This window comes from Adiantum capillus-veneris, chromosome 1 (genome assembly GCF_014529385.1).
Source record: "Adiantum capillus-veneris isolate H3 chromosome 1, ASM1452938v2, whole genome shotgun sequence".
Classification (NCBI taxonomy): domain Eukaryota; kingdom Viridiplantae; phylum Streptophyta; class Polypodiopsida; order Polypodiales; family Pteridaceae; genus Adiantum; species Adiantum capillus-veneris.
In genome coordinates this window covers 180,707,405-180,731,055 of record NC_140931.1, presented here as the reverse complement: position 1 = coordinate 180,731,055, position 23,651 = coordinate 180,707,405, and the positions used below count along the sequence as shown (strand labels likewise).

At 40.3% G+C, this 23,651-nt stretch overlaps 1 pseudogene; it reads right to left on the bottom strand.

Annotated features, from left to right (window-relative positions):
- Positions 1-1,581: 1,581 nt before the first annotated feature.
- Positions 1,582-22,725, bottom strand: LOC147466101 (uncharacterized; annotated as a pseudogene).
- Between the last annotated feature and the right edge of the window lie 926 nt (positions 22,726-23,651).

Below are 23,651 nucleotides of genomic sequence, written 5' to 3'. Positions count from 1 at the left end.
AGGCTTTGTATATGTTTAAGGAGTGTGTGCACTGCATTGGTCAAGTTATGGACTCTTAGGGGGTTTCCAAAACTCATATGCAGCTTTCACAAAATATGGTTTACAAAGAAACTGAACACAACAATGGGGACTAGTGTAGGCATGTACTCACAATTTGCAAATTCCCTTGGTGCATAATGAGGAGGATAGGCAGAGACACTCGAATCTTCTTAATAGCTCAGTTAATTGGTGGACTGCATCTACAGGTCACATTTATAGATTATTATTTTTGGACTCTAGCCATGTGTTTGTTAAAAGCAATAAAGTTTGGTTTATGCAAAAAGATCAAAATTGGTGGAATAATGTGCTTCCAAATGTATGGTCTTCCTGTATTACTTTTAAAGGTAGGGTCTTTCTTTGGAGAGTAATCTGTGGTGCCCTACTTGATGCTAAGAAACTACATAAGAGAAATAGTGGTGAGGTAAATATGTCAGATGTAAAAGAGTGGAAAGCCATAAACCCTTATTTTGGCACTGCAAGGCTATTGATGAATGGTGGAGATGGGAAAGACTATGGTGGCATGACACCTGGGGTATTAAAGTTACCATGTGTAAGATTATCTTTGGGTTCTTGCAGGATATAGTTCTTGCAATGTCATTTTGTTTGCAATCATCTAAGCACCGGTTTAGGTGGTTTATAGGGGACATGTGCAGGGTAAGATTTGCGATGTTCTCCACTCTTGTATTCTCTACTTTCTCACTTCCCTTCCTGTTAGGCTTTTCAAGGATATAATGACTGAGGAGATCCCCCTCTTAGGGAAAGAGCCATGAATATTGTACACAAATTGTAAGTTAATAGAGGGAACAAATTCCAGCAGGAGAGAGAGAGAGAGAGAGAGAGTTTTAAATATGACCTTGTGTGTGTTGTACATACAAAGATTGAGGTCATATATTTCTAGGTGAAACCCATTTCTTTGAGAGAGAGAGAGAGAGAGAGAGAGAGAGAGAGAGAGAGAGAGAGAGAGAGAGAGAGAGAGAGAGAGAGAGGCATAGGCAAATAAGGGCCATTCTTCTTTGCTTGGACCTTAATGAGAAGATGTTGCCTTGAACCTTACTAATTGTAAAAAGACTAGTCTCGATAATTGGGTATATGTAAACTCGTTTTACAAAAAAACTTTATATGGAATTTCCTAAAGATGGAAAAACTAATTATCATGTTCAGGGAGGTTCACGTACCGATCCAGTTTTCTTAGATTGAAAAAGGATCAAGGTAATTCACAAAGAGGGAATCTTCCACAAGCCTAAATTCAGATCATTCATAAATTAGCAACAGTCCTAACACTTGTGGTGAAATTATAAATACCTTATAGACTACAAGTGATGTATGTTGAGAGACTCGCATATTGATAACTAGCATTGTTGTACATGTAGGAACCATATGAACAATAGTTGCATTCCACATATCTAAACATCACAGGAGCATGCCTTATCTATAGGTACTCATTTTATTCCAACCTAAGAGGCTATAGATAGCCATGCCCTTAGAGAGCATGATAGGCAAGTGTGGTAAGGTGATTTGGACCAAAGAGCTAGTTAGTTGTTGCTAAAACACAAGTGTGCTCTCTTCCACTACTCCATTGGGCTGTTCAGTATTGTTCCCTTTGAAATGATGAGCTGGAGGGATATTTTCATAATGAGGTTCGACTAGCATAACAGGCTGATCCGCCTCGTGATGTGGAAGGCCATTATTGTAATGAGAGTTGATATGTACACCATTAGATTCAACGTGGCAACCTGCATTAGTAGCCGACAAACTAATGGGCTCCTTAGGAATAAGTTCTCTTGATACAGAAGCTTGTGGAGTACCCTAATTTACTATCTGAACGTCCGTGTAATCCACTCCATTGTACATATTATTGATTGAGTAGCTAAACACACCGCCATCTTGGAGGGTGATTTTCATGGTGGCCTCGTAGTGCAGGGATATGGTTTCTCTCCTAGTAAGAGCTTGTATAGAGATCCACTGGCCAAGCTGTAGGACTCCAGACTGCTCCCACTAAAGGGTGCGAGTTTCGGTGTGGGTGGTTGAGAAGGTGGAGCTAGTGCTCAGGTTCCATCCATACGGCCCCTGCACCTCGATGAATGTAGGGATCCCCATCGTCATGGTAACACTGGCATGGAGCTCTATGCCCGTTGTGAGAGACCAGGTAGAGGACATGCTCACCTCTTGGCCACCTTGAAATACCCAGTTCTTGGAGATGGTACCCACATTGTTGCTGTTGGTCATGGCGTCTAGTGTGACGGGCACAATGTTGTCGGTCATGGCATCTAGCGTGACGGGCACAATGCTAGCCATCTCAATGCCTAAGGTTGGGTAGCTGACATTGATCATGCAAGTGGATGCTATGGTGAAAAGGAACATGAAGCCAAGGCTATCAATGTGGTGGCCATTCTTGTCGATCAAGCCAACACAGAGGCCAGATTCTATAATGATTGGGTACTCTTGTTTCAAGCCTCGGGATGTCATGTAGTGGAGAAACTCCCTTCCATTGCTGTGAAGAACCAGAGCCACCAGAACACGTACCTGCATGTGATCATGATGCATCTGAGTACAATGCCTTCAAGCAATTAACATGCATGATCGAGTGTAAATACCAGAGAGAGAGAGAGAGAGAGAGTCAAAATAAGTACCTGCACCGTTGTCCTAGAGAGAGAGGCTAGTGATGCGCTCGCCATCCTCGAATGTGACGTGACACGAGAAAGGCAAATACATTGATAATGAAAAATACAGAGTATGCAGAATAAATAAATGAAGTAAAGAGTCCGTATGGATAATAATTACAAGAAGAGCATAGCTCCATTCACAACCTCCCGACCACCCCCGAGCTATCTCCATCTCAATCTCAATCACACTCTCATTCTCAATCTCAATCTCAATCTTGTGCACAATCTCAATCTCAATCACACTCTCATTCTCAATCTCCATCTCAATCTCAATCTCTTGATGGCAACAACGATCATAATTGGAATCGCAACACGATCACAATCTCAATATCATGATACCTTGCACAGATCCTGTTTCACACATTGATTTCTGCCCCGTCTACAAAATAACCAAAAGAACATACTCGTGCAACCAGTTCAACATGATAATCAAATTCAAAAACATCATTTTGTACCGTCATAAAAGAGTGAAATCACTTCTTGATTGGATGAAACAAAAGAGATATTACCTGTGTATATTTGTTTGTAAGCTAACCTGTTGTTGCTTGTAGGCTAGCCTACTGCTCTTGGCAATTTGTTTGTGTCATAACTTTGTGATACAAACTTAGAATATAGACTTCCAAATACTGAAAACGATGGGAACAGGTCTAGTCTACAAGGTAGTACTGATAGAATTGCAAAAAATTCATTTGTATGGCTAACAATGCAACTTTTAGTTCACGTTTCATAAAACCACTATTTTCGGGTCTCCATAACTTCTTCAACTTATTTTAAGCTTGTCCATGTGTTGTAAGCTAAAACACATGATAAGAAAACATTGATATTGATGAAAACAATAATTTTGACTACATGTTTACTCTACAGTCTACAACCAAATGATCTTTTATTAAATAGTATTACTAAATACATCTTTTTGTATTGTGAAGAGAATATATTCTCTTTCTCGATATCTCAAACTTATAAATGTGCACGACTAGTACTCTCTATCTCATAAACTATTCAACAATCTATTAAACCATATTGAACAAAAGATCTAACATATTGCATTCTTTCTACTTTAAGAACTTGGAAAAATAGTCCTATTACATTCTCCCCTTATTAAAATTAACTTTTTCCTCAGAGTTGGAAAGAGAGGTTTTCAACATACAAAATATCAAAGTCAATCGAAAAGGCATATTTTACAGGATACATCTCACTTAACCAAAACTACAAGAAGAATCTTACTTCTAAGCTACCTAACTCTACAATCAAAATGAGCTCTAGTTCTGTCTTTAGAATGACTATTTCACTATTTCACTATCTTAATACCTTTTATTTAAAACAAGATTATCTAAAGAATATTTCTGGCATCCTCACAAAAGTTGATATTTGAGAGAGGAATTTACAGAAATACATAAACAATCATGATAATACAAGTCTCAAATATCTCACACATGAGGATTTAGATAAGAGTTAATGCTAGAGTAGAAATTATCATTATTCACTTCATATCAAACTTAATGAATTAAATCAATAAGGACCACATAAATGATAATCGGTCTTGGACATTAGTGACCTTGTCTCTTTTCTATCCAAATATTTTCAGTTAAAATTATACTCACATAAACTTATACTCACATAATAGTTGAAGCCATCACTTCTACCTATTATTGACTAATGGATGAGTGAAGATATATTCTTAACTAACACTATGAAAATATTCAAGTGTTTATCGCGTTGTGTTACCGTGTTTTGTAGAGAGAAGGTGCAAATTCAAGTAGAGAAACAAGAGAGAGGAGGGTGGGGGGTTTTCTTTGTGTTTAAAATATTACCACGATTGTTTCCGTTGTTATTACCGTTGTTATTACCATGCATATTATCGTTATTATATCCAACATCCAAATTTAGTGCCTAAACATTCAAATTTTCGCTTAACACCCCCCCCCCCCCCCCCCCCCCCCCCCCCCCCCCCCCCCCCCCCCCCCCCCTCCTCTTCAAAATTTGGTGTTTCCCTCCTCTCAATGAAAATTAAGAATAAAGAGAGAAAAAAAATTGTTGTTTGTGGATGCATTGCCTTCATCATCTTCGAGTTTGTCATCCTCCATCTCATCATCTTCATCATCATGACAATCATCCTCGCTAAGACTTGTTGCCGCCGGACTTGATTCATCGACCTCCCTCTCCTCTATTTCCACCTCATCCAAAGTCGGGGGTGGAAGAGGGTTGAAGATAGTATCCACTTCATTAGTGGAAAAAATGGTTCTCCCCCGAGGTGTTACGGTAATTACGAACCAAAGTTTTGGTTGGTGGATTGTTGGGATATAGATGACCTATAAAATAGAAGCTCAAAGTTGTTACCATATACATGTGGTAGTGATATGTGTGAACACACTAGGACCGCCGGGACATTTTTTTCCTCTTTAGGAGGTTTTTTCCCGCGAGCATTGTATATACGCCCATCACTCTAGGGCTATCTATCTTTCCATTGCACACCAAGTAACACACTCTCTATTGTGTGCCTTGAGCGTCTTTTGTATTCTCCAAGCTGTATGTGTTTCTCTGCAACCCTGATTCCAACAATTCATATCAGAGCAGGTCACGTCCTCCCGGGCTTAATCGCCAGCTGCTCTAGCACATGCCTGCTCACTTTCTCCGATTACAGTGAGGTTTGGCAAGAATTCGTAGATCGACAAATATTTCAGGACTACTCGTAGAGCTTAGTCTGCTCAGATTTTTGATTCAGGCTCATTTCGGCCTCCGTTTCCACTATAGGCAGGTCTGCAAATGAAATTTTGTCATTTTGTGCAGAATTTTTATCAGTGCTGTTTTTTGCATAACAGTTGCCTTACAATCTTCTGTGGTTTCTGCTATATGGAACGTGTTGTTTCTACTCCGTTTGTCCTATTTTCCAGCAGTTTTCACATCAAGTGCAGCGTTTACCATGGCTGACAACAACACAGATGTGTTCAAGATATTTGTTGCTAAGGACAGGTTGGATGGGGACAATTACCCTATGGGGGCTTATATGATGCAACACATTCTTGTGTCAAAGGGCGTCTGGAATATTGTGCAGGGCATTGATGTACGTTCTGGTTCTGAGGATGTAGGCGATGTTGAGGATGTTGCAGGTCTTTCTGTAAGGATTGCTGCTATTGGAGTTGTTTTGCCTACGGCAGAACAAGCTCTTTGGGATGTAAAGGATGCACAGACTCATACATTGATGCATTGTCTGTGAAGCACACCATTGTTCCTCACATCCGTTCAGTAATATTTGCAAAACAGGCTTGGGATATTTTGGTTGGTCTTTATGCAAGTCGCAATGAGGCTAAAATTACTTTGCTGTGTAAAGAGCTGGAGTCAAAGATTATGCATGAGAAAAATGATATGGACACTTTCCTTGCTAGTGTCAAGGATATCAATGAGAAACTTTTTTCTGCAAGTGAAGTCATTTCAGACAGTTCCCTTGTGCAGAATGTTCTTGATGCCTTACTAGATTCTTACCAGACTTTTGCTAGTACTTGGAGACTTATGACCCAAGGAAATCCAGAAGTTGTCAAGTTTGATGCATTATGTACATTGCTATTGCAAGAGTCACTTTACAGAAAAAACAGGACTAGACAGCGTGCAATTGAACAAGCTTTTATTACTTCTCAAAGAAAGGGCGGTAACAGCAATGCAGCCACTTCTTATGGTTTTGCTACGAGTGGAAAAACTTCTGCTCCCAATGCTTCTACTAGCAGCACATAGTCTTACAATTCTGGTAATAAGGGCAAAAAGAAGATGTGTTGCCATTATTGTAAAGCTAATGATCACTTGATCAAGCAGTGTCCTAAGTTAAAGACCAAAGAGGCTAAGAAGAAAGAGGGTGGTTCCACTACAAATGCTGGTTCCACTACAAATGCGGCAATTGTTGAGTCTTTTGTAAAAGGAGAGTGTAATGTTGATGTTGATGCAGAATGGGCTTTTAGTGCAAAGTGCACTTACAATCCTATTGTCCATGATGCATGTATGTCAATTGCTATAGATTCACATGTGTGGTATTTCCACAGTAGTGCTACAAAGCACATTACCTCACATCGTGAATTGTTCACCTCTCTCGAGTCTGTCCCTCATGGGAATGCAATCACTTGTGCTAACAATGCCTCTTATTCGGTTCTGGGAGTTGGAAAGATTGTGCTTACTACTGCTAATTGCATTTCTTTCACACTTGTTGATGCACTTTATGTACCTGGGATCAAGAAGAATCTTTTGTCTGTATCTGCACTTGCTATACTTGAACTTGTAGTCAAATTTGTGGATGAAAAATGTACAGTTCATGATCTTAGTTTTTGGTGATGAAATTGTTGTTGCTGGGCTTTTGTGCCGTGGGCTGTATAAGATCACTTTGTATGACAAGTGTAGATAAAATTTTGCAAATGCAGTTGCAGATTCAAGGGCTATTTCAGATGCAAAACTTTGGCATGCACATTTTGGTCATCTGGATTTTTCTAGCTTGCTGCGTTTGCCGAAATCTGATATGGTTTCTTCTTTGCCGCCTCTTGAAGCACCTGTAAAACATGTTTGTGAAGGCTATATTTTGGGTAAGATGCAACGTTCTGAGATTCCAAAGGATGGTTCGGTTAGGGCCACATGCAATTTGCAGCTTGTGCATAGTGATGTTTTTTGGCCCATGCAAACTTCGTCCTTGGGCAATTACCTATACTTCGTGACTTTTATTGATGATTACTCCAGGCATGCATGGGTATTTCCGCTTAAAGTGAAGTCCAAAGGTTTCATGTGCTTCAAACTATTTCTGGCTATGGCTGAAAATGTCTTGAAATGTACTACTATGGGCACCCTCCGTTCCGATCGAGGGGGGGAGTATATATCTCATGAATTCAATGCATTCTTGGCTAGTCGTGGGATAAAACACCGATGTTCAATGCCTTATACACCTCGGCAAAATGGTGTTGCTGAGAGGAAAAACATGTCACTTACGGAAATGGCATGATGTATGGTCAAAAGTCAAGCTTTGCCGCATTCTTTTTGGCTTGAGGCCATCATGTGTGCCACTTATGTACTAAACAGGTGTCCTACAAAAGCTTTGCAGTCTATTACTCCATATGAAGCATGGCATGATAGAAAGCCTTCTATTGAGCACATGCGTGTTTTTGGTTGTTTGGCATATGCTTTGGTGCCACAAACACAACGCAAAAAATTGGATGATAAGGCTGTCAAATGTATTTTTGTTGGTTATAGTGCTGAAATCAAAGGTTACAGGTTGTATGATCCGCAAACAAAGCGTATTCTGGTTTCACGGGATGTAGTGTTTGTGGAAGATTCTATTCAGCCCTTGCTGTCATGTACTAGAGATAGTAATGTAAGCTCAAAGGACATTTATGACACTTTGCTGCCTCTTTTCGATGGTGGAAGTTCAAATGAAAATTCCAATGAGGCAAATGTACAGCCTATGGGGGTTTCTGAAAATGTTACAGATTAGCCTATTACTGATGCAGATGTACATGATGTACTTGATGAGGAAAGGGCTGAAAATGAGCAGGCTAGAGGTATGCCAAAATGGCTAGTGCATACATTGCATGATAGTAAATTGGATGAATCTTTGTCTAGTCATACTCGTTCAGGCTCTTGCCATGCATCTTATTCATCAGATTGCTATGATTTGGTTGTGTCTAGCTTACATGATGTTGAGGAGCCTCTGTCTTTTGATGAAGCACAAAATTCAAAAAATTGGATGACTGCCATGCAATCAGAATATGATGCACTTATAGAAGATGACACATGGACTTTATGTGATTTGCCTCCTAGCAAAAAGGCCATTGGTACAAAGTGGGTTTACAAGTTGAAAGTCGGATGGTGAGATCGATCGCCATTAAGGCTCGACTTGTTGCAAAGGGTTATGCACAACAAAAAGGCATAGATTATGAAGAGACATTTGCTCCCACTTGTCGTATGACTACTGTGCATTTTCTATGTGCATTGGCAGCTCATTTTGGTTGGGATGTACATCAATTAGACATTGTTACTGCTTTCTTGAATGGTGACATATTTGAGGAAGTTTATGTAACACAGCCTCACGGTTTTGTCAAAAAAGGACAAGAATACAAAGTGTGCAAATGTAACAAGGCTTTGTATGGGTTGAAGCAATCTCCTCGTGCTTGGTATGAGAAAATTGACACTCATTTGGTCAAACAAGGCTTTCGTAATAGTCCAACAGAAAGCACATTGTATGTAAAGCATGAGGGTGATGTACTTCTCATTGTGGTTCTTTATGTAGATGATTTGCTGATCACTGGACCAAATGAGAGACATATTGCTGAATTTAAGGCTGATTTGAATTCTACTTTCAAGATGAAAGATTTGGGGATGTTGCATCATTACTTGGGTATATAGTTTAAGCAGTGTAATGGTGGTATTGCCTTGTGTCAAAAAAGTTACATAGAGACATTTCTATGTAAGTTTGGACTTGAGGATTGCAAACCTATTGCCAATCCCATGGAAACAGGTTTGAAATTTTCATGACGATGGTGATCCTGCTGATGTCACTCTTTACCAAACTGCTGTTGGATGCCTCATTTATGTATGCAACATGAGGCTAGATATTCAGTTTGCAGTCTCACATGTCAGCAAATTTATGCATAGCCCAAGGTCTAAGCATTGGCAAGCTGTCAAGAGGATTTTTTGCTACCTTAATGGCACTTTACATTACATCTTGGCTTGGTTTATCCCAAGGGGGGATCATTGCCGCCAGACTTACATGCTTTTTTGCACTGAGATTGGGCTGGTTGTTTTGACACATGAGTGTCCACAAGTGGTTTTTGTTTCATGCTTGGTAGTTCATGTATATCAAGGGTGAGCAAGAAGAAACCTACTGTGGTTACTTCAAGTTGTGAGGCTGAGTATAGGGCAGTCTTCACAGCTACGGTTGAGTGTGTATGGCTCAGACGCCTTATGGCTGATTTGAGTGTTGGACAGGACACTGCCAACACTATCTACACTAATCGTCAGAGCGCATTGGCAATTGCAAGGAACCCAGTTTTTCATGCTCGCACAAAGCACATTGAGGTGCATTACCACTATGGCAGGGAGAGGCTCTCAACAGGAGAGATCAGCTTGGCTTATGTGCCAACACAGGACAACCTTGCAGATCTTTTCACAAAGGCATTTTCTCGTGAGAAGCTTTAAGGTTTTGCAAAGCTTTGGGTTTACTCCCCTTTGTGGACTGATCATGTCCTCAGGGCATGGCACTTCCCTTTACTCATGTGCCAGCTCTCGTTCACCGCATCACTCCAAGGGGGATTTGTTACCATATAGATGTGGTAATGATGTGTGTGAACACACTAGGACCGCCGGGGCATATTTTTCCACTTTAGGAGGTTTTTTCCCCCGAGCATTGTATATACACCCATCACTCTAGGGCTATCTATCTTTCCATTGCACACCAAGTAGCACACTCTCTATTGTGTGCCTTGTCTCGTGAGAAGCTTGAAGGTTTTGCAAAGCTTTGGGCTTACTCCCCTTTGTGGACTGATCATGTCCTCAGGGCATGGCACTTCCCTTTACTCATGTGCCAGCTCTCGTTCACCGCATCACTCCAGGGGGGATTTGTTACCATATACATGTGGTAATGATGTGTGTGAACACACTAGGACCGTCGGGGCATATTTTTCCACTTTAGGAGGTTTTTTCCCCCGAGCATTGTATATACACCCATCACTCTAGGGCTATCTATCTTTCCATTGCACACCAAGTAGCACACTCTCTATTGTGTGCCTTGAGCTTCCTTCATCTTCTCCAAGCTGTGTGTGTTTCTCTGCGACCCTAATTCCAACAAAAGTGAGTAACATTGGTATAACTAACGCTACAAGAAAATAGAAATAAAAAAGATACATGTCACTTAATTGCTCACAATTGTGTGGTAAAACTAAATTGTCATACCTCCCTGTGTGATGCACACTAGAGTCCACCATGTAGAGGTCATTCTCATGTCATCTAAACACATTTGCAAACCACTTTCATTCAAAGATGAAGGTATGAAAGGTTCTAAAATTAACCTTTAGTATCCTTTCAATAGTTTTGCAGTACCTAGCTTCATCACCGTCTGTGTCAAAGTTGCCCATGATGGCACAATCCATGGTGGTTCTACGCTCATCAATGCGGCACGTATGAAAGTGACAACCCTTTGACCACACAGAGTTAAAGGAAATGCACTACAAAATAGAAAAATATATTAATTTATCAAATACATATTAAAGATAATTTCAAGAAATAGCATTACAATATGGTTTAGGTATATGAGTACTCTACCTTTGGTACGCATCCTCGTGCATACTCCCATTCTTTGCTAGTGATGTCTTCTCCACGCGCTTTTTCCTTAGTCATTCTCTCATGAATCCACTCTGCACTAATGAAATCTGGGAAACATGCAAGGTGTCTAGGCAATGGGGGTGCCCTCCTTCCTCCATGTGCTTGTTTCCATGCTTCCCTCTCTTGCAAACACCTTGCTTTTTCCACTATCCACAAGTCCACCCACTTGGTCATAATCTTTTCACTGAGAATGTAAAAGTTATCAACCACTCGGGATAGATTCATATCCATGTTAATTAGTTTCCCCTTTCCACTTGGCAACTCTGAAGTCATCCTTGCATCTTCCTTGTCTGACCACATGCGAGGCATTGAAGGATCAACTTGTGCCAAATACTCTGATATGTAAACAAATGCCTCTTGAATGATCCACCCTTCGGCCATACATGCCTCTGGTTGAGACCGTAGTGCACAAAATCTCTGAGAGTCTTTAAAAACCTCTCTAAGAAGAACATTCATTGTGCGTGCACTACTCCACATATAGCGATCTCTTCCACCACGTGAACCAAGAGGTGAATTTGACTAAGAAAGACCGATTCGAGGAAATGCATCTTCAATGGCACACACAGTTTCTGTTGCAAGTGTTTGAGCTGCAGGGATAGCATCTATTTTGATTTCCTTGGAGCTCACAAATCTGTACAAGAAAACACGCAAGGATATACTAAGTGCTAGTTGAAATTATTGTATACATAAAAAAAGGTATAGTTGAGTGGAGTCTTGTGGTGTACCTTACTAGCTCTCCTAGTTTGAAAATAGCATCTCTGACGTTCTTGTCCCGACATATACACATAGTCCTCACCGGCAGAATGAACTACAATGTAAATCAGGGAAAGGGAAAGGGAAAGGGAAAGGGAAAGTGAGTGATAGTCATACACACAAACTATAGATAGAATAGGGAGTATGAAGATTACCTGAAGCACCTTGTGCCAATCATGGGACTTCAACCCATACAATTGAACGCTTCCACCCTTCTTCACTTTTGATAAAGCTCCCTTTAGCGACCTCATGTATCCTGTTGGTGTGCGAATAGAGGCAATTGTACCCTTCACCTTGTCTAATTCTTCTTTGGCTAGCATCCATGGTGCTTTAGGAAGCACAATCTTTCCATTTGGGGCACGCCATGGAGTAACAAAGGCGGGGAGACGTTTTTAAAAGCATCAAATCCTCCCTCGCACCCAAAGAGTCCTTCTTGCCAATAATGTGTTCCCATACTGTTTGGGCTACATTCTTGAATATGTGCATGGGATCCAAGAGGTGTTGTATTTTTAAGTCCTTCAATATGGAAGCCTTAAAAATATGGAATACCTTGACAAACCTTTTCGTGGAGGACGCGGAGCCGGATTGTTGTTGTGGTGTTCTTCCCAAATGGTTGCCCAATCTGTCATTGTGAGCTTTAGAGGAGTCTTCCCATTTGTTGGAGCCTTGTGCTTGTTATGCCCTTGGGGTAAGAAATGATGGTTGTTTGGATAGATTACCTTACGCAATGAATTGGGCCTCTCTGCCACCAATGATGGCCCGCAAGTAGGATATGCATTGTGCCCCAATGTGGACAACCCTACATACATATCATATGGCTAGAGAGATGAGTGAACTAAAGGGAGAGAGGGAAAGAGGAAAAGAGAGATAGAGGAAAGAGGGTTACCAAAAATCTCTCCAAGCCCAGGATAGTTGTGCATAGTCCACATAAGGATTCCCCTCACAATGGCCTCTGTCCCCCCTTTGCAAGTGAGGCATCGACAACAAGAATGCCTCTCCATAACTCCTCCAACTCCTCGATGAGGGGCTTGAGGTAAATGTCAATATTTGACACTTTGTACTTCCCTAGAACAAGCAAGGAAAGAAGTATATTGCCCTTCTTGGTTGTCTCCCATGGTGGAATATTGTAGTTGACGATCACCACAGGCCAAGTGCTCTATGAAGTAGACTTAGTGCCATAGGGGTTGACACCATCACTTGCTAACCCAAGCCTCAAGTATCAAGGCTCCAATCCAAACTCTGGCCATTGAGTTTTGATGTGCCACCATGCAGGTGAATCGGTAGGGACACGCATCATTCCATCATTTGAGCGATGGTTTGCGTGCCATGTGAGAAGCTCCATGGAAGACCTGCTTTTAAACATGTGTTGGATATGAGGAATTCATGGAAAATGTCTCAATACCTTGTGGGGTATTTGTGCCCCACTCAGTACTGTCTTTTATCGTGCCTCCCCATACATGGGGCATGAGGTAGCATGCGCATGCTCATTGCGGTATACATCGCGGTATAGCATGCAATCGTTGATGCATGCATGGATGTGCTCATACTCCATTCCAAGTGCAATGACATACGATCTAGCTCATCGACGATCTGGAGGCATGTGGTGATCTTCTAGCAACATTTTGCGCATCAAACTACAACAAACATGCGTATTAGTATAATTTCTAGAAGACGACACCATAAAGAGAGAGGGAGAGAGTATATAAAAGCCACATTCCATACTTATAGAAGTAGTGCATCGACACTTGCATTACTCCAACCAAATTTTGCTTGCAAGTTGAGGACTTCCAACGATGCTTGGAGCATCGAGTACCGTGCACCATCGTAAAAGAGGTGTTCAGATACTCGTCATCAGTCTATCCTCCGTTTTGGTAGCCCGTTTAGTGTAGGACTGACAATCCTCCTCGCACACGTTGCACTCATGAGCTGGTAACTCATCACACATGTCGAACATGTGCTCATCCTCTGCCTCAAAGTGCGACGAAGACGCCATAGAAGTTGTCGACGTAGAGCCAACGGAAGGATCACCATGCGGTGCACCCAAATCGCCGAGTCGCTCTTGCCTCTACCATTCGACCTTGCGGGCCGATGCACCACCACCAAACACAAACCAATGGGGCAACTCCTTAAGCGACAGGTGAGTCGAGATACCATCTCTCCGAGCGCTTTTTCGAGGATGCCAAAGCCCTTCATTCTCCGCGTGCTCCAAAGCAATGCGCCTCAAGCAAGGGATTGCCCTTTTGCACTTGGCGCAAGAACAAGGTAGTTTTTCCTTGAGCCAACTATCTCGCTCTGGGCCTCCAGGGGGACCACGATCATCCCATTCGATGTTCTGCACACATGAAATGTTGTTTATTTAGTCATGTGTTCTAAAACATAAATAATTAGAAAAGCACTTAATTCCATTAGAAAAATTACATATAGTATAAGTCAAAGGGAATAAATGACAATGAGTGTTAAAATTATTTTTTAACTAAAAGATAATTTAAAAAATACAATTAATAAGCATTTAAAAGTACTACAAAATAAAGTATCCATAAAAAAATAAAAATCTTACTCAAAAGGCTAAAAAATGAAATAATGTATAGCTAAGGATAGAGGGGGTGGTTTGTACACCTCCCCCCAACCCCCCCTGCAACCTCGGATTCACAAGTATCCGTTTGAAATGACTGGCCGCAGCTATATAGGCGGTAATAATCGCGGTAATGGGCGCGGTAATAATTGGCGCCTAAAATAGGCAAGAAGGCAGAGTATGCCGTGTTTTTGCTACATACTCTACATTCTTGCTCTCCTCCATTGCTCCCAAGCTCCCCCCCCCCCCCCTCCCCTCCCCACCCCCTGTCTCCCTTTCCTCTCTCTCCTTCTCCAAGCCCCCCCCTTCCCCCTTCCCTCTCTCTCCTTCTCCAAGCTTCCCAAGTTTTATCGAAGAGGGTTTCATCCAAGTTTTGGCGAAGGAGGTATTCGCCATCGTCTTTGGAAGCTCAACCGTGCTACAAAAAAAGAGGTAAACACAAAAGCACATCCCCCCTCTTTCCCTTTTGTTTTCTACTACTCACACACACAGACACACACACAAATCCAAAAAAAGTAGAGAAAATAGAGAATCCATAACATACCTCGTTCGTTAGGAAACGGTTTCTTTTCACGGCTTGTTTGAAATGGTTGCTTTGCTAGACACGTTTGGAAATGGTTGCTTTGCTAGTCACGTTTGGAAATGATTGATTTGTTAGGCACGCTTGGAAACGATTGTTTGCATAGAATGTTAGATAGAAATAGAGAGAGAGAGAGAGAGAGAGAGAGAGAGAGAGAGAGAGAGAGAGATAAATTTAAAGAGAGGGAGACAAATGGAGAACGATAAATAGAGAGAGAGGAGGAGGGAAATAGATAGAGAGGGAGAGAAAGAGAAAGAGAAAGAGAGAGAGAGAGAGAGAGAGAGAGAGAGAGAGAGAGAGAGAGAGAGAGATAAAGAGAGTGAGAGAGAAAGAGGGATAGAGGTAGATAAATAGGGAGAGATAATTAATGAAAGGGAGATAAATGGAGAGAGAGAGAGAGAGAGAGAGAGAGAGAGAGAGAGAGATAAAGAGAGAATGAGAGAGAGAGAGAGAGGGAGATAAATGGAGAGAGATAGATAGATAAAGAGAGAAAGAGAGGGAAAGGGATAGAGAGAGAGAGAGAGAGAGAAAGAGAGAAAGAGAGAGGGACATAGAGAGAGAGAGAGAGAAAGAGAGGGATAGGGATATATATATATATATATATTTATATTTATATTTATATTTATATTTATATTTATATTTATATTTATATTTATATTTATATTTATATTTATATTTATATATATATATTTATATATATATATAAAGAGAGAATGAGAGAGAGAGAGAGGGAAAGAGAGGGATAGAGATAGAGAGAGAAAGAGGGAGATATATATATATATATATATATATATATATATATAGAGAGAGAGAGAGAGAGAGAGAGAGAGAGAGAGAGAGAGAGAGAAAGAGGGAAAGAGAGGGATAGGGATAGAAATAGAGACAGAGATAGGGATAGATAGAAATAGAGAGAAAGAGGGAGAGAGGGAAAGAGGGACATGGAGAGATAGAGAGGGAGAGAGAAAGAGAGAGAGGGAGAGATAGGAAAGCAAGAAAGAGGGAGAGATAGAGAGAGGGGAAGAGGGAGAGATACAGAGAGACAAAAATAAAGGGATGGGGGATAGAGAGAAAGAGAGAGGGAAAGAGGGAGAGAGAGAGAGAGAGAGAGAGAGAGAGAGAGAGAGAGAGAAATAGAGAGGAGGGAGAAAGCTATAGAAAGAGGGAGAAATAGGGAGGGAGAGAGAAAGAGAGAGGGAGAGATAGGAAAGAGAGAGGGAGAGAGAAAGAAAGAAAATAGAGAGATATAGGAGTAGATAGAAAGAGGGAGAGATAGAGAGAGAGGAAGAGGGAGAGATAGAGAGAGAGAGAGAGAGAGAGAGAGAGGATGAGGGAGGGAGAGAGAGAGAGAGAGAGAGAGAGAGAGAGAGAGAGAGAGGAGAGAGAGAGAGAGAGAGAGAGAGAGAGAGAGAGAGAGAGAGAGATAGGGAAAGAGAGAGAGTAAATAGAGAGAGGGAAAGAGAGGAATAGAGAGAGAGAGAGAGATAGAGAGAAAGAGGGAGAGAGAGATAGATATATAGGGAAAGAGAGAGAGTAGATAGAGAGAGAGAGAGAGACAGAGAGAGAGTAAATAGAGAGAGAGAGAGAGAGAGATAGGGAAAGAGGGAAAGAGAGAGAGAGATAGGGAGAGAGCGAAAGAGGGGAAAGAGGGAGAGAGAAAGAAGTTGAGGAGATGAAAATCAGGCTCCAAAGTGATACTTGAGCAACCAACACCAAGATTTCCTTCAAGGCGAGGATGTTTTGTTAAACGAAGTGCTTGCTTTACATGGAGGCGCATGCATGACTCTGGGATGGAGCTTCCGCTTCATAGTTCAACTGCACGATTGAGAAGGGAGAGTGAGAGGAATAGAGAGAGAGAGAGAGAGAGAGAGAGAGAGAGAGAGAGAGAGAGACTCAGTGAGAGAAATGGAATTACTTATTGCATTACATTAGAATTGTAATGTTACGATCAATTGATCACTTAAACGTTGAATCTAGGTGCAACCAACACAAAATGATGGCTACATTTACAACCATAACATATATGTGTGTACATATATATTTGTTTATGCATGTATGTAGGCACTAAGTACGGGAGCATAGCACCCGAAGGTTAGACGCTTCCTCTTGGGTATAGTCTTTTTTAATCATGGCGTTGCGGTCATTGATCCACTCATGCATGGATTATTGCAATGTACCTTTGATTTTACCATGGTTGAGACTGCAATGATATCTAAAGAGGTGCAGTTGACCTTTGGCACTAATAGCCTCTACTTAGGTCTACTGGTATGTATATGTATCTACGTGTTTGTGTGCTAATATATATATCCTCTGGGAGATAATTGTAATGTTACAATCAATTGATCACTTAGATGTTGAATCTAGGTGCAGCCAACACAAAACGATAGCTACATTTATAACCATAATATATATATGTGTGTACATATATATTTATTTATGCATGTATGTAGGCACTCAGTACGGGAGCATAGCACCGGAAGGTTAGACGCTTTCTCTTGGGTATAGTCCTTTTTTAATCATGGCGTTGCGGTCATTGATCCACTCATGCATGGAGTACTGCAATGTACCTTTGGGTTTACCACGGTTGAGACTGCGATGATATCTAAAGAGGTGCAATTGTATTGCTTTTTGTAATGTAGATGTTAGATGAGAGACCAACCGGTGAGGAGCAGCCAGTTGGCTCTTGTTTGGTTGGTTCACATCTCAGGTGGGCTCCCACCCGAGGTGGATATCGCCTCCAGTGGACCCGAGTCTTGAGTCGGTGAGAACAAGCAAAGAAATAAAGAATGTCTACGTAGTTAACCCTAAACCATGAGTGTCATAGGTTTTTTTTTAATTATTTTCAGGCATGGCCATCCTACACCTACCCTTCTCAGGTTCCTCCACCAGTTCATAGATCCTGACTTACAGCGGACTATCTCTTTATAAGAGCAGTATCTCCGTTTGATGGAGGATTTGTTTTGCCCCTCCACAGCAGCTTGCGACCTACGGTATTTCTCCGTAGACTACACCATGGGGGAGTGAGGGAGAGACTCCTTACCTACAGAACCTCACATTGATAGCACCTCCCTCTACTCTCCCTTCCTATCATCCTACTCCTATCCCATCGTAGGGTCCTACTCCCATGGAATCACAGGGTCCTACGCCACTCCATTCCACTCCTGCTTTGCCAGAACATTCTCGATGGACTTTCTTTGGCAGCATGCATCGACGCTCGTCTCAGGGCAGCGAGCGCCATGAGAGACAATGCAGCGGTGGATCTTGTGGTTTTGCATGTTTTGGTAGTGGCGGGGGAATGGAGTCCCCACTTTCAGAGCATGCCGCCCCTGAGGCAGAGGACGAGGATACTGATGCACCCGTGCCAGACACACATGGGCGCTACTACAGGGTTAAATATGGCAGGGAGGTATAAGAATTCAACGTATAAGAATTGTTTTATAAAGTTTAGAGACCAATACCGGATCATGCACGGTACATTGAGGACGCTCTGTTAGAGCTAGATTTCCAAACACCCCCGATCAACGTTTTTCGCAACAATGGTTTAGCAACCAACGAGGTCAGAGATCCAGACAGGAGTTACCATGGTGGCAACATGGCAAACGCGGAGTGGGAGTGGGCAATGCAAGAGAAGAGTGATCAAGCTGCGATGGGCTCATCATAGATACAACAACGTGAGGCTCGCGCAAGACAAACTCCCACACACTATGGCTCGGGAGGCAAGGGACCTTGGAAGGATACATATGTAAGACTAATTGGATTATAATGTCGATCAGTGATTAGAAAGATTGTAGTTGATGATTTGGTATTGTTATTGCTAACTTAGGAAAATATCATTCTCTCTCGACCAACCAAAGAGATGGTCAAGTATCGGGAGCGGCATATAGAAATTGATACTTGGCGATGGTTGTTAAAAAACAACCACATCTCTCGCGAGCAATCCGACGTGGTGGTTGGACCACTACAAGCGGTAAGTTTAAACAAGTAATTTTGTATCAATTGTTTTGCGCTATTGATAATTGTTTAATTTGGTTTGGGTTTATGTGGAGTCAAAGTGATCCAACATATGTGCCTCTGAACGACGACGAGATAGAGGAGGATTAGATAGAAAAATGTTTTGTCCAAACTTTCGTAGAGTCCCAATGTGGCACAATGTATATACAACTATTTACTTTTTATTGTAAATTTTTTAAATAGTTGATCTTTTATATGTTCAATTGTCAAGGTAAAGTAAATTCAATTTTAGTTTTTTGGTATTTTTTATACTCTTTCAAAAACAAGTGATGTTTCATTGTTTTATGCAGGTCAAAAATAAAGGTGCTCATTTGGGCCACCCAAAATTGGGTGGCCCAAATGAGCACCTTTATTTTTGAATTAGCGTGTAGCGGCAATAGGCGTGGTAATAAACACAACAACTGACGTGGTAGTACCTGCGGGTATATTGTCACAACTATTACCGCGCTTATTGCTGAGAAACCACTACCGCGTACACAGTCGCGGTTATTGCTGCCCCCGCAAATTTTTCTCTCTCATTTTTCCTTTGTTTTTTCACGGCAATGTTAGCGGCTATAGACAACTCCTCTTATAGTGTAATCCTCAATCATACCCAAGATAGTTCAAATCATGTCTTCTCCACTGTCTATATTCATATATCACAACTCTTTCCTTCTCATATAAAACACACCCCTTGAATCACATATAACCAAAGAAGGTTTTCCTAATTCTAGAATCTTCAAAATATAATTTTCAATCCTCTTCTTTCAGTGTTTCAAATGTAAATTTACATGCTTTAGATTATACAAATCTCTTATTTTTCTTTGTAAGGTCAATTAGACATCTCACAATCTTAGAAAAATTCTTTATATGTGTTCGCTCATATTATGCATCCAAAATACTCCTCATAGTTTTTGGTATCGACAATTTTCAATTGCTTGGACCTTGTCAAAATCAATATAAATTTTCTCTTTGGAGATTACCCTTTCCATATATACAATTCATGATATTTTTTATTCTTAGAATAAACAAGTATATTATTCAAAAACACCAAAATAAAGTCATCAAAATATGGATGAAATATATTGCTCATTAAACACATGGATATCACGGATGGATTAGTCAAACCAAAAGCCAACTATAAACTCGAAGAACCCATATTGTGTACAAAAAGCAGTTTTGAAAAAAACTCCTTCCTTGATTCTGATCTGGTGGTATCCAAATCAAAGATCAAGCTTTGCAAACACTTGCGCACTGCTAAGTTGACTTAGCAACTCATCAATGTGCGAAAGGCGATATTTATTTTTAATGGTTTGTTTATTAAGATCCTATAGTCAACGCACAGTCTATAAGTCCCATACTTCTTTCTCTGAAAAAGAACAGGGCTACCTCAAAGAGACACACTAGGTTTGATTAGCCCTTTTTTCAACAAGTCCTCTAGTTCAAGTTTAAGTTCCTTAAGTTCATCTATGTTGAATCTGCAAGGAGATCAAGAGTACAATTCAAATTGTGGATATAGACATGTCCCATGGTCTATTGATTTAGGAGGAGGCATACATTGCGGGTCATCAAGAAAAATATCCTTGAATTCATCAAGAAGCTTTTCTACATACAATCGTTTTTAAATTTATTTTTCTTAGGTTTATCTTTTAACTCATTTATAAAAGTTATACAAGTCTCATACTCTTATCTAAGTCACCTTATCAATTTCATGGCCAAAACTAGATTTAGAATCTCTTTCTTTCTCATGAAGGGTGTGACTATCGTCATCAAATGATTAGAGAGATATTTTTCTTTCTTCACAATCAATCAAAAGATGATTTTCAATCATCTAATTATTTCCAGTAATTACATCATGCATACCTACGTCTATGGCATAAAAAAATTCTCTATGATTTTGACCATTCAAACAAAAAGACAGATTTTTAATTAGTTCTTTTGTGAACCTTTTATTATCAGTAGAAGTCCACAAGTTTTTTATTTCTTAGTCAATTCAAAGGGCAAGAAGTAATGTGTACTACACGACTCAATTAAGAAATTCAATTTCAAGTTTTGATTTTAAGCATAAATTTAATCACAAAAGTTTTCAAATGACGTACCAAAGACATAAAGCATCACAAAGAAGGGATAGCTGACTTACCTTTATCATCCGCATCACCAAAAGTCTCCAATTGAGCCATCTTTACGTGTGGCCTTATCAGTCACTTTGCTCCAGCATTCGAAAGTCTGGTGGTCTTGTTCTCGATATTAAAAGCATAATCCAAATCTTCAAGTTCTTCAATCCACGCTTCTAAATCTTTGCATGTCTTTCTTATGCCATCAAACTCTTTAAGCTTAGCTTTCTTTAAGAATGATTTGGTTGTCACTTCTCCCGTATCATCATTCTCATCATCGTCATTGTTTCTTTTTCGCTTCTTCTTCTATGATCATTTACTTCCACTTTCATCTTCTTCTTTCTTCAATAATTTCTCGTAATCTTTCACCGATGTCGCAAAATTGAAACTGCTCTGATACTACTTGTGACGCGACACGGAAAAGGCAAATACATTGATAATAAAAAATACAAAGTACACAGAATAAATACATGAAGTAAAGAGTCTGTATGGATAATAATTACAAGAAGAGCATAGCTCGTTTTATAACCTCCCGACCACCCCCGAGCTGTCTCAATCTCAATCTCAATCACACTCTCAATCTTGTACACAATCTCAAGCTCAATCACATTCTCACTCTCGATCTCAATCTCAATCACACTCTCAATCTCTTGATGGCAACAACGATCATAATCAAAATTGCAACACGATCACAATCTCAATATCATGATACCTTGCACAGATCCTGTTTCACACATTGATTTTTGCATCGTCTACAAAATAGCCAAAAGAACATACTCGTGCAACCAATTCAACATGATAATCAAATTCAAAACATCATTTTGTACATCATAAACGAGTGGAATCACTTCTTGATTGGATGAAACAAAAGAGATATTTCCTGTGTATATATGTTTGTAAGCTAACCTCTTGTTGCTTGTAGGCTACCCTGCTGATGTTTGCAATTTTTTTATGTCATAACTTTGTCATACGAACTCAGATTATAGACTTCCAGGTACTCGAAATTCTCGAAACAAGTCTGGCCTACAAGGTAGCGTAGACAGAATTGCAAAAAAATCCCTTCATGTGGCTAAAAACACAACTTTTAGTTTGCATTTCATAAAACCACTATTTTTGGGTCTCCATGACTTTTTCAAATTATTTTAAGCTTTTCCATGTAATTTAAGATTAAAAACATGATAATAAAACATTAGTATTGCTAAAAATAATAATTTTGACTACATGTTTACTCTATAGTCTACAACCACATGATCTTTTATTAAATAATTATTACTAAATACATCTTTAATGTATTGTGAAGAGAATATATTTTCTTCCTTGATGTCTCAAACTTATAAATGTGTACGACTAATACTCTCTATCTCATAAACTATTCAACAATCTTTTAAACCATATTGAACAAAAGATCTAACCGATTACATTTCTCTACTTTAAGAACTTGGAAAAATAGTCCTATTACATCAAAGGTGAATTCCTTGTAGGAGCCGTGATTGGACCTGCCAAAGTAATTGGGTTATTCAGGCTTGCCCACCACGCACGGATCTCTCCCAGGTACCACTCGCCCGCCCACACTCCGATATTCCTCAAGATGCATCCGCTTGTTCCTGCATTGTATGAGAACGCTCCTCCTCCCTGGCCGCCGATCACATGAGCTGGTCTATGAAAGATGGACATCCTTTTTTCCCTTCTGCAGGCAATGCAACATCAGTGGTATGTTACATTCACAACCGCAAAAAAGAAAAGCCACAAAAAAAGCGGGATGGAGCAGCAATTAATTTACACGGACTTCTAATTGGCAATTACAACTCAAAAGTTAATTGCATCAGATGAATGTGCATGTTTTGTTTTGTTGTTGTTGCAGCTTGCTCTTTAAAAAGAGTAGTACTATTTAAGGCGATAATCAAGTAGAAAAAGTGTGGAGTAGGAATAGCTTGTGTTATTAATATAGGAGCTTCTTTTGGATTCTTGCACTTTAGTTAGTGAGTATTTTGCGGATCCATATATATTGCTCCTAAGAACGTAAGCTTAGCATAAGCTATAATAGAGGATATTAAGTTGTGCTTTACAATTGGCTGACGATAATTGAACCTATAATTACCTTCATTTTTATAGGAGAGAGAGGGAGAGAGCCATAGAAAGCTAATTAGAACCTACTATTGGTTGTATGTTGCAGATGACTCTGAGTCTTGAGATGAGGAGATTGTGGAATCTTCTTGCTTTTATAGAATTTTGAGCGGCAGAGAATACTTGCAAGTTGCCACATCTCTCTCTCTCTCTCTCTCTCTCTCTCTCTCTCTCTCTCTCTCTCTCTCTCTCTCTCGTTGTATTCACTTTCCATTAAACCTGCACATTTGGCTAATGGCGCACTCCTCAAATGGCACAAATGTTACCCAGAAATGAGCCAAATATCACCTTCACATTGATTTGGACAATGAGTACCAACCATTGATTAAGCGTAGTAAAACAAACACACATATACCTCCCGCTTCCATAGACACGCTCAGAGCTCAGGGAGCTAAACACATAAATATCTGGACGAGAGGCTCTCTCTACCCTAAGAATCCAATGACTAATGTGTCTCCACCGTTTGTCAATCCTAC